Consider the following 9,205-nt stretch of genomic DNA (forward strand, 5'->3'; position numbering starts at 1 on the left):
AATGGACACAAGCTTCTTCAGAACAATGTTGGTTCTCAAGCCCTTCTTCTGGGATGGTTCCCTGCACATAGGGCATTGGACAGGAAGTTGGGTGTCTTCCCAGGAAAGGTGGAGGCAGGCTCGACAGAAGCTGTGGCCACAGCTTATGGTGACTGGGCCTGTCAGGCAGCTCAGGAAGATGAAGCAGTTTTTTCTGGAATGATTAAGTGATCTCATTAGCAATTAGTGGTTCTTTCTAGTGTAGTAAATCTACCTCTAATAATCCTTCACAGATATCTACAGAAGTTTCCTTGTGTTTCTTAAATCCCATAGAGTCACATACTAGGGTACTCTCTGGGGAAACTTGTTTGTTTACTAAAGATAACAATTCCTGGGTTAAGTTTGAGGGATGAATCCTTGAGGCATAAACGAGGCTCTCATGACTACTGGAGATTTGGCTATTTAAGCAACAGGTGCCCATTGCCCTTCTCTTTCAACATCTGCACAAATGAAGAATCTTGGTTTGATTGAGGTAAATATCCTCCAAATAACTTAAGCTTCTGGTGTCTGAAGTAAATGGAATCAATGGCTTTAGCTGGTGGTCCTGTATACTTCAAATACAACACTAATACTCATTGTGAAGGTTAGTTTAGAAAAGAGATGGAGACTCCAATGCTGTCTTCTTTAACTTACCTGAGGGCCCTCCTTCCCTATTTTTTCTGTACATTGGATACTTAATTCCAACGTAATAAATACAGACACAGAGATAATGAAAAGTGAACACAGAACTGAAATATTGCACCTGATTTTAACTAGAATCTACTTTCATAAATAGAATATTGTGACTAGTTTTCTCTAATTTAATCACATGTATAATTCTAACCTAGTAAATCAGTGAATAGCGGGAATAACCAAGATGGTAAACTATGACTACACATTACTTCACACGGTAATAATATCTTCCTAAAGTTTACAACAGAAAAATACTAAAATATTTTCCTTTGATAAATCATGAGTTTTCACTTTTATACATAGTATTTATATAATAAATCTCTAAACACTAGTAATTTTCAACCCATTCAGAGTATTTATTTTTATATATTATATGTGTACAATAATTTAGAGATGTCCATGTTGCATGTATGAAGTACATCAGAAACACTCTAAAAATGTTTTAGAATTTAGAGAAACATCAAAATTGAGTAGTAGAACTTCAGAGCAATGAAAGACTGTATATGTATAAAGTAAAATTATATACAGCTGCAATTCACAGTATATTTATGAAGAAAGATGACCAAATGGGAGTAGAATCTCTTTTGATAAATAGCAACATATTAAGCATTTTTAAGCAGAAACCTTAGTTTGGTAATAAATTAAAATTAGGAAATATCAATGACATTGCACCTGTTAATTGTACACTCACCCAAGGAATTGTCTCTGGCCTCAGCACTTTTTAGTGGAGATACAATATTAGCTCAGCTCTGGGGTATGATACTCAATGTATGGTGGTGATAGATCTAGTAGTCTAGGAGCCAGAAGTTACAGAAACACACTCTGTCTGGTCTAGAGAAGAATGAACCTGGCTGGCCCCTAGATTGTCCTTATATACTCTCTAAAGACCATGCCCACTTCCTCCCATGTTGCTTTTGTAGGTGAGCCCACATAATGCTTGCTGTAGGGGAGCTCCTATAAATAGCAGTATTCTAAATGGATGAAAGATTGTATTAAATCTATGACCAGTATCCACAATCAAATCTGCAAAACAAGGTTTCCTGAGTTCCTGTTTAGCTGGGTGTGGTAGCTCACACCTTTAATCTTAGTGTCCTAGGGAATGGGCTGTGGAAGCAGGAGGAGTTTTACTTCAAGGCCTGCCTAGGACATACAATAGGAACTTGTCTAAAAAATACAGAGTAATTCTGCTACAACACTTCGCTATATCTAAATACTTTGTGGTATACTTATATTTTGGCTTTTCCTTTTGTTTTGTTTTTTTTTCTATCAAATGTCTTAGATTTAATTATTGGAAGCAAACTAAATGGAAAGGATACAACAGAGAAGGGATACATGTCAGTGCTTTTTAGAAACTGAAATGGGACAGACTTCGGGCTGCCCCTCAACTTGATCCTTTGCAAACAAAGATGTCCACAGTGTTCCTGGAACTCTGGCTCAGGAAATGCAGAGATTGCTGGTTCTGCACATTGAAGTCACCTTGCTCACCACTCACTCCTGGCCAGCATCTGGAGAACTACATTGCCAGCACTTCTTCTTTTAGCCAGAGACATGTCATCAATCTGCAGAGGCAGAACTGCCCTTTCCACTGTGGTTTTGTACATTTGTAGCTTCACAGGCAACGACTCCCATATACCCAGCTCTTTCATGTCCCTTGAGGAACCAGTCTCACCATTCCTACCCCAGGAATCACAACTCTCCTGTGTGTGCTTGACCCGAAGGGAGGTAAGTAAATGCATGGTACTGGCCCCAAAATTCTAGATCAAGGTACAAGGATAACCTCTAAGGCTTGGACCACAGTTCTATATGGTCATTGTTCCACATCAGTCATGGCCTTAAAGTTTTCTTTCAAGGCATGGGCCACAGCCATCTCTGAGGCTCCATGACCAGGTACCAACTGAGGGTCCAGAATGTTTTGGCAAACTTACTTTGCGTCCTAGAGGTTGCTTTCTACTTCTGACAGTATACCCGAGGTGGCTCCTCTAAGAAGAATGGTGCAGGCTTTGTGTCTTTGCACTCAGTGAGGAATGTGAAGTATTCATCTCCAGTTTTCTTGATTTCCAATAGGCCTGTGCCTATACCATCATCTTCTTCTCTCAGTTCCTCTGATGGGCTTACTATCCATGCTCCACAGGCTCCAGCAATGCAATTATTGTCTGTCTTCTATACTCTGCCAATGGCGGTGACATTGGCCCAAATGAGGTGGTGCTGAGCTAAATCTGAAATGCCCTTCTCTGAGATGACCATGTCAGGTTTCATCTGGATAATGTTCTCACACAACTGCTGGATGTACTCTTCTTTCATTTGCAGGATTCATGGGAAATGCTCCTTTCGTGTAATCTCAATGTCAGTCTGGCTTTCTCCTTTCTTGTATTCCAGAGAAGAATCTAGTAGCACAAACTTAGGGTTCTTGATATAGTGGTGCATATGTGAATGGGTCACATCCTTGTTAATCATGACCCCATGTCAGACACACAAGTCTTCAATATTGACCTCAGTGATTTTTTTCCACTCTTGCATACTTCTTCATGTCAATTTCCTTTACGACATTCTCTTCAAACTGCATAGTCTCGACAGCATCTAGGGCTATATTGCATTACAAAGAAGACCATTGTCTGATGACTTTTGTAGTAATAGAGATATTGATGATGTTCAGCACTATATCATGGTTATTGACATCAATGGGGTACTGATTTTATTCAGAGTGCTGATCATATCATCCAGTGTCATGTGGTAAGCACTGATCACCACTGTTGGGTGCATCTGCTGCTCTAGAAAGTGCTCAGCCACAGACAGCATTTCTCCTGTAAGAATAATTACTGATGTGGTTCCATCTCCAACCTCTTTATCCTGGGCCCTTCTAATTTCAATCATGGAATTGGCTGTTGGATGCTGGACTTGAATCTCTCAAAGAATGGTATTGCCATCATTGGTCATCACCATGCCTCCCATTGGATCCAAAAACATCTTCATCATAGATTTAGGTTCCAAACATGTCTGGATGATGTCTGCAATTATCTTATCAGCATTGATATTTCCAGATTGAACTTTTCTTCCAGATTCATGTTTGGTATTTTGATTGAGCATGAGCACTGGACTGTGGTCCATCATGTTGGCATGATGCAGAGCCCAGTACCCAGAGCTGGGGGCGCAGGCAGAACCTTCCAGTTGAAAGAACCATGAAGAAAATACTGCCTCCTCAGGACTAATATAGAAATCTCCACTTTTCATTTTGTAATTTAACAATTAATGATATCAATCTGTGATTTTAACAAATATCAATATTAAAAAATTCTTAATAATTCTTGAGAATGTGTTCAACTAATTTTTATCAAATTTACCTCAAATACAATTTCTTTGAGATTCATCCCCTCTCCTTACCCACTCTCCTTTCTGTTTTTTTTTTTTAATACATGGGGAAGCAAGACAGAGGTGCAAATACCTTTAGTCCTAGCATTCAGTAGGCACAGGCAGGCAGAACTCTATAAGTTCGAGGCTAGCCAGGTCTACAGAGTGAGTTCCAAGATAGGCTCCAATGCTAAGCAGAGAAACCCTGTCTAAAAAAAAACTAAACAAAAAAACAAAAGAAAGATGAAAAAACATGTTTGATTAACTAAAACAGAAGAGGCTGTGATTTTTCTTGTGAGGGAATTTTCTTGATTGAATCATTTGAAGTGGGAAGCCTCACCTAAACTCAGAAGTTTTGAGGTTTGAGAATCAACCTTACATCTTAGCTGGTGGCAGCCTGTATAAAGAACATGGAAGAAGGAAACTCTGTTATCTTTGCTCTTTGTCTTCTTATTCTCACTCTCACTGGCAAGTTCATTCCTTCACTGGTATATTCTTTGGGGGATTCCAAAATTGGCAACCAGGAATAGCCATGAGAAGGGCTGACCAATTTGTGTTGGATGAACAGTTAGTGAGTTCTTCCTTGATTGAGCCTAATTCTGTGTCTACACGTGGAACTCTTTCAAAATTTCCCACATTCCTATCAACATGTTCATTGTTCTGGTCTTGTTTATGTAGCCATTTCTAGAAGAAACTGTTTCATAGCACACTTCCTGGTATTCTGGCACTCACCTTCTTCTGACCCATCTCCCACAATATTTCTGGAGCTATTGATGTAGGAGCTAGGATATAGATGTATCTGTTGGAGTTTGGATCCCCATGATCTCTTGACTTTTACACTCTCCATTGTGGTATTCTGTGCATATCAGCCTGTATGGCCTATTGCTTCTTTTATATGTTCTTGTAAGTAAGCATTTGTAGCCTTTTTTTACTTGATCTGAAATCTAATGTTTTGCTTAATTTTATAGTAAGCCAAATCAATGATAAATTAATGTTTCAGGGATTATGAGATCAAGGGAAGACTTGGTATAATTATTAAGAGGACTGACAGGTAAAGTGTGTTTTGTATTATTTTTGTGGCAAGCCAGTTGACAATACTGAGATGTGTTTAGTATTTAGAGAGCACAAGGAACATAAGGGATATGTTAAGATGGATTCCAAGGAACGTGTAAAATAATGAGGAGAAAGACATAAAAATTATAGGTAACTTACTAAATCCTGATTAGGGAATTGGAGTCATGATTAGGGAATTGGAGTCATCAGACTTGTGAAGATTTCCCTTATGTAAAGCTTATTTGAGTCTTGTAGCTGGAAATATAGTTCAGATAAGGATTATTACTAACTGAGTTAGCAGGAATCCCATGGATGAGGCCACCACCTGTGCTATCATTCATGCTGTGGCTTTTATGAAGCATCTTCCTGGTGTTTGAATTAAAATCACTACAGTAACAAGGTTTACCTGATGGGACACCAGAAGATGGAGACTCTCACATCCCCTTAGGCAATTTTCTTTGCCTCTGAAGTCATAGTCAGATCCTCGAAAGCCTTAACCCTAGTTGAGTAGATCACAGAAGCCATGTTCCATCTGTCTTTGAGAATATGAGAGTCAAAAAGGCAGATGATTTTTTTCATTTAAGCAAACTTTTGTGGTGTGAACTAAGCTTTGTGCAGAGTTCCTTGATCCTGCTCTTTGGGGGACTGAGGATTAGGAAGGGTGGGTACAAGATAAAGGCATCCTGAAGTGGAGGTTGTATTTCCACTTTTGAGAATTCTCTGTGTAGATCTATACTCCATTTTTAGCTGAGTTAATTGTTTTCTTGATGTTCAGTTTTTTTAGTTCTTTATGTATTTTAAATATTATCCATCTACTGTGTGTGTAGTTAGTAAAAATCTTTTCCCATTCTATAGGTTGTGACTTTGTCCCAGTGATAGTGTCCTTTGCCAAACAGACACTTTTCAGTTCCATTTGGTTCCATTTATTAATTCTTGTTTTTAGTGACTTGTTATTGGTGTTCTGTTCAGAAAGTTCTTTCTCGTGCTGATGAGCTCAAGACTATTCCCTGTTGCTTGAGTTTTCCTGCCTGGACCACAGTCAGGACAAATCTCTCTCACCTGCCAGTCCCACAGCCGCTCAGACCCGACCAAGTAAACACAGAGACTTATTTTGGTTACAAACTGTATGGCCGTGGCAGGCTTCTTGCTAACTGTTCTTACAGCTTAAATTAATCCATTTCCATTGATCTATACCTTGCCACATGGCTCGTGGCTTACCGGCATCTTCACATGCTGTTTGCCATCTTGGTGGCTGGCAGTGTCTCTCTGACTCAGCCTTCCACTTCCCAGCTTTATTCTCCTCCTTGTCCCGCCTACACTTCCTGCCTAGCCAATGGCCAATCAGTGTTTTATTTATTGACTAATTAGCAACACATTTGCCATACAAAACATCCCACAGCACTTCCCCCTTTTTTTTTTCAAAAAGGAAGTTTGTAACCTTAACAAAGTAAAATTACATATAATTTGGGAATTTGGGCATAGCTTCTCTTACTACTTCCTGCTGGAGGGGCGCGCTGTATCTTATGGGGACACAAAAAAAAATTTAGGATCATGGAGTAGTCCGTGAGGCTGTATTGTCTGAGCCAGTTGCCTTGAAACCATTCTGGATGTTGGATCATCTGGGCCATGGTGTCATCGGAGACCTTTCAGGGGGTCTTGGCTGGTCAAACCTGATGTATCTTAATCTGGAACAAATCCATAGCCTTTGGCTTTCTGTGGGAACAAAAGAGACTCTTTTCCAAAGCAACATATCCTTATATCAAAATTTTGAAGTCAAGGTACCTTTAGAATATACATTTTGGCATAACTCAACAGCTTTTACAATCAAATGTTTTTCTGCAGTTAAAAATCCCAAAGACAACACAATCCAGATTCTCTGTGTAATATTCATCTTTACGTGGCTTATTTTTTATATTAATTTTACTGTCTCTTTAAAGACTTTATTTTTTAAAACTATGTATTTGTTTCTATAACTGTATATATCACCTTTTTTTGTCTCTTTCAAGCCTACGTATATTTTACACACATTGTAAACTATTACATCTGAATCTGTGTTATTGTAAATCTGTTGTTTAAACTGCACCAGCTGTGGATGCTGGCTCCGCCCACCTCAGCTTCCCAACATGGCCCTGGTACTTTACCGCCAGTTCTGGGAGCTATCTTGGGTCTATGCTTTTATCCAAGCAGCTTGTAGCCCAGAAACCTCTTTTTTTTGTTTTGTACTAGCAAAGTCTAAATCCACCTTGCAGCTTAATGTGCCCCTTGCAGAGGCCTCATACCCGCCATAGGGCAGGTTGAGCACACATACTAGGAACCCACCAGTAGCTCAAACCACAGGTGCCACTCATTTGAGAGAGACAATTAGGAAGCTGTTTTTAGCTCCGTTTTAGAATCTTTTTTCTCAGTTTTTAGGTAGAAACTCTTGCCACCACGTTGGACATCATTTGTAGCTTGAGTTTTCCTTCCTGGCCCACAGTCAGGACAAATCTCTCTCACCTGCCAGTCCCACAGCCGCTCAGACCCGACCAAGTAAACACAGAGACTTATATTGGTTACAAACTGTATGGCTGTGGCAGGCTTCTTGCTAACTGTTCTTACAGCTTAAATTAATCCATTTCCATTAATCTATACCTTGCCACATGGCTCATGGCTTACTGGCATCTTCACATGCTGTTTCTCATCGTGGCGGCTGGCAGTGTCTCTCTGACTCAGCCTTCTACTTCCCAGCTCTATTCTCCTCCTTGTCCCGCCTACACTTCCTGCCTAGCCAATGGCCAATCAGTGTTTTAATTATTGACTAATTAGCAACACATTTGCCATACAGAACATCCCACAGCAATTCCCCATTTTTTTCTATTAGGTTCAGTATATGTGGTTTTATGTTGATGAGTTTGATCCACAGGGAGTTGAGTTTTGTGCAAGGTTATAGTATGTATCTATTGTCATTGCTCTGCATGCAGACATCCCGTTTGACTAGCACTATTTATTCAAGTTCTCCAATATGTGTTGCTGACTTCTTTCCTAAAAATCAAGTGTCTATAGGTGTGTGGATGTGTCTGGACCTTCAATTTGATTCCATTGATCAACAATGATGTTTTTGAGCCAATAACATGCTGTTTTTATTTTTGGAATACAGTACAAATGTATTGTGCATATACAATATAAATATATATGTATCAGTATGTTTTATATATTCACATTTATATATATACTGAGTTTCATATGCTACAGTAATAAAGAAGAGATCATGAATTTGAAAGGGAGTAAGGGGCATTAAAAGAGTTGGGGAGAAGTCTGAAGGGACAAATGATGTAAATATAGTTCTCATGCATGATATTCTCAAAAACATAAAAATTAAATTAAAAATCTTCACAAGGAAAGTACAACTGGTATTATAATTCCTATGCTAAGGAAAAATTATCTGATTTATACGTCATTTATTTAGTCAACATTGTACCTGGGTCTAGAATTCAGTTATTGCTGAGGTTTTAGACTCAGTATTTGCCCAGTATGTTGCATGTGTGGTAAAGAATACCCATAGGAAAAATAAATTAGCAAAGTCACATATTTTAATAAAAATCTGATTTATAAACCAAAGCAATAAATTGCAAAAGAAACCTAAACCTAGTTTGCCAAATTTATACCATTTAGTCTTCACTACTAATTTGTCTTGTCATAAGATCTTGTAATTTTCAAGGACTTTTGTATTTTCCTTCCTTCCTTCCTTCCTTCCTTCCTTCCTTCCTTCCTTCCTTCCTTCCCTCCCTCCCTCCCTCCCTCCCTGCCTCCCTCCCTCCCTCTTTCCTTCTTTCTATCTTTAAAAAAAGTCCTTTTTTTTCATTTTACATACCAGTCCCAGCTCACCCTCTCCTCCCACCCCACCTCAATTGCCCCCCATCTTACCAGCACCATCCATTCCTCAGAGAGGGTAAGGCCTCTGTTTGGAAGCCAACCAAGTCTGGCATACTAAGCTGAGGCAGGACCAAGCTTCCCCCATCCACCCACCACCCACCCCACCCCCCTTATCAAGGCTGAGCAGGGTATACCACACTTGGGAATTTGTTCCAAAAAATCATTTCTTGCACCTGGGAAAAGT

At 39.3% G+C, this 9,205-nt stretch overlaps 1 pseudogene; it reads right to left on the bottom strand.

Moving 5' to 3' along the window:
• Positions 1 to 2,009: 2,009 nt before the first annotated feature.
• On the bottom strand, positions 2,010 to 8,797 carry LOC128096598 (T-complex protein 1 subunit gamma-like; annotated as a pseudogene).
• Positions 8,798 to 9,205: the final 408 nt, after the last annotated feature.

Source organism: Peromyscus californicus, unplaced genomic scaffold (assembly GCF_007827085.1).
Source record: "Peromyscus californicus insignis strain IS unplaced genomic scaffold, ASM782708v3 Scaffold_11__1_contigs__length_118956290, whole genome shotgun sequence".
NCBI classification, from domain to species: Eukaryota; Metazoa; Chordata; class Mammalia; order Rodentia; family Cricetidae; genus Peromyscus; species Peromyscus californicus.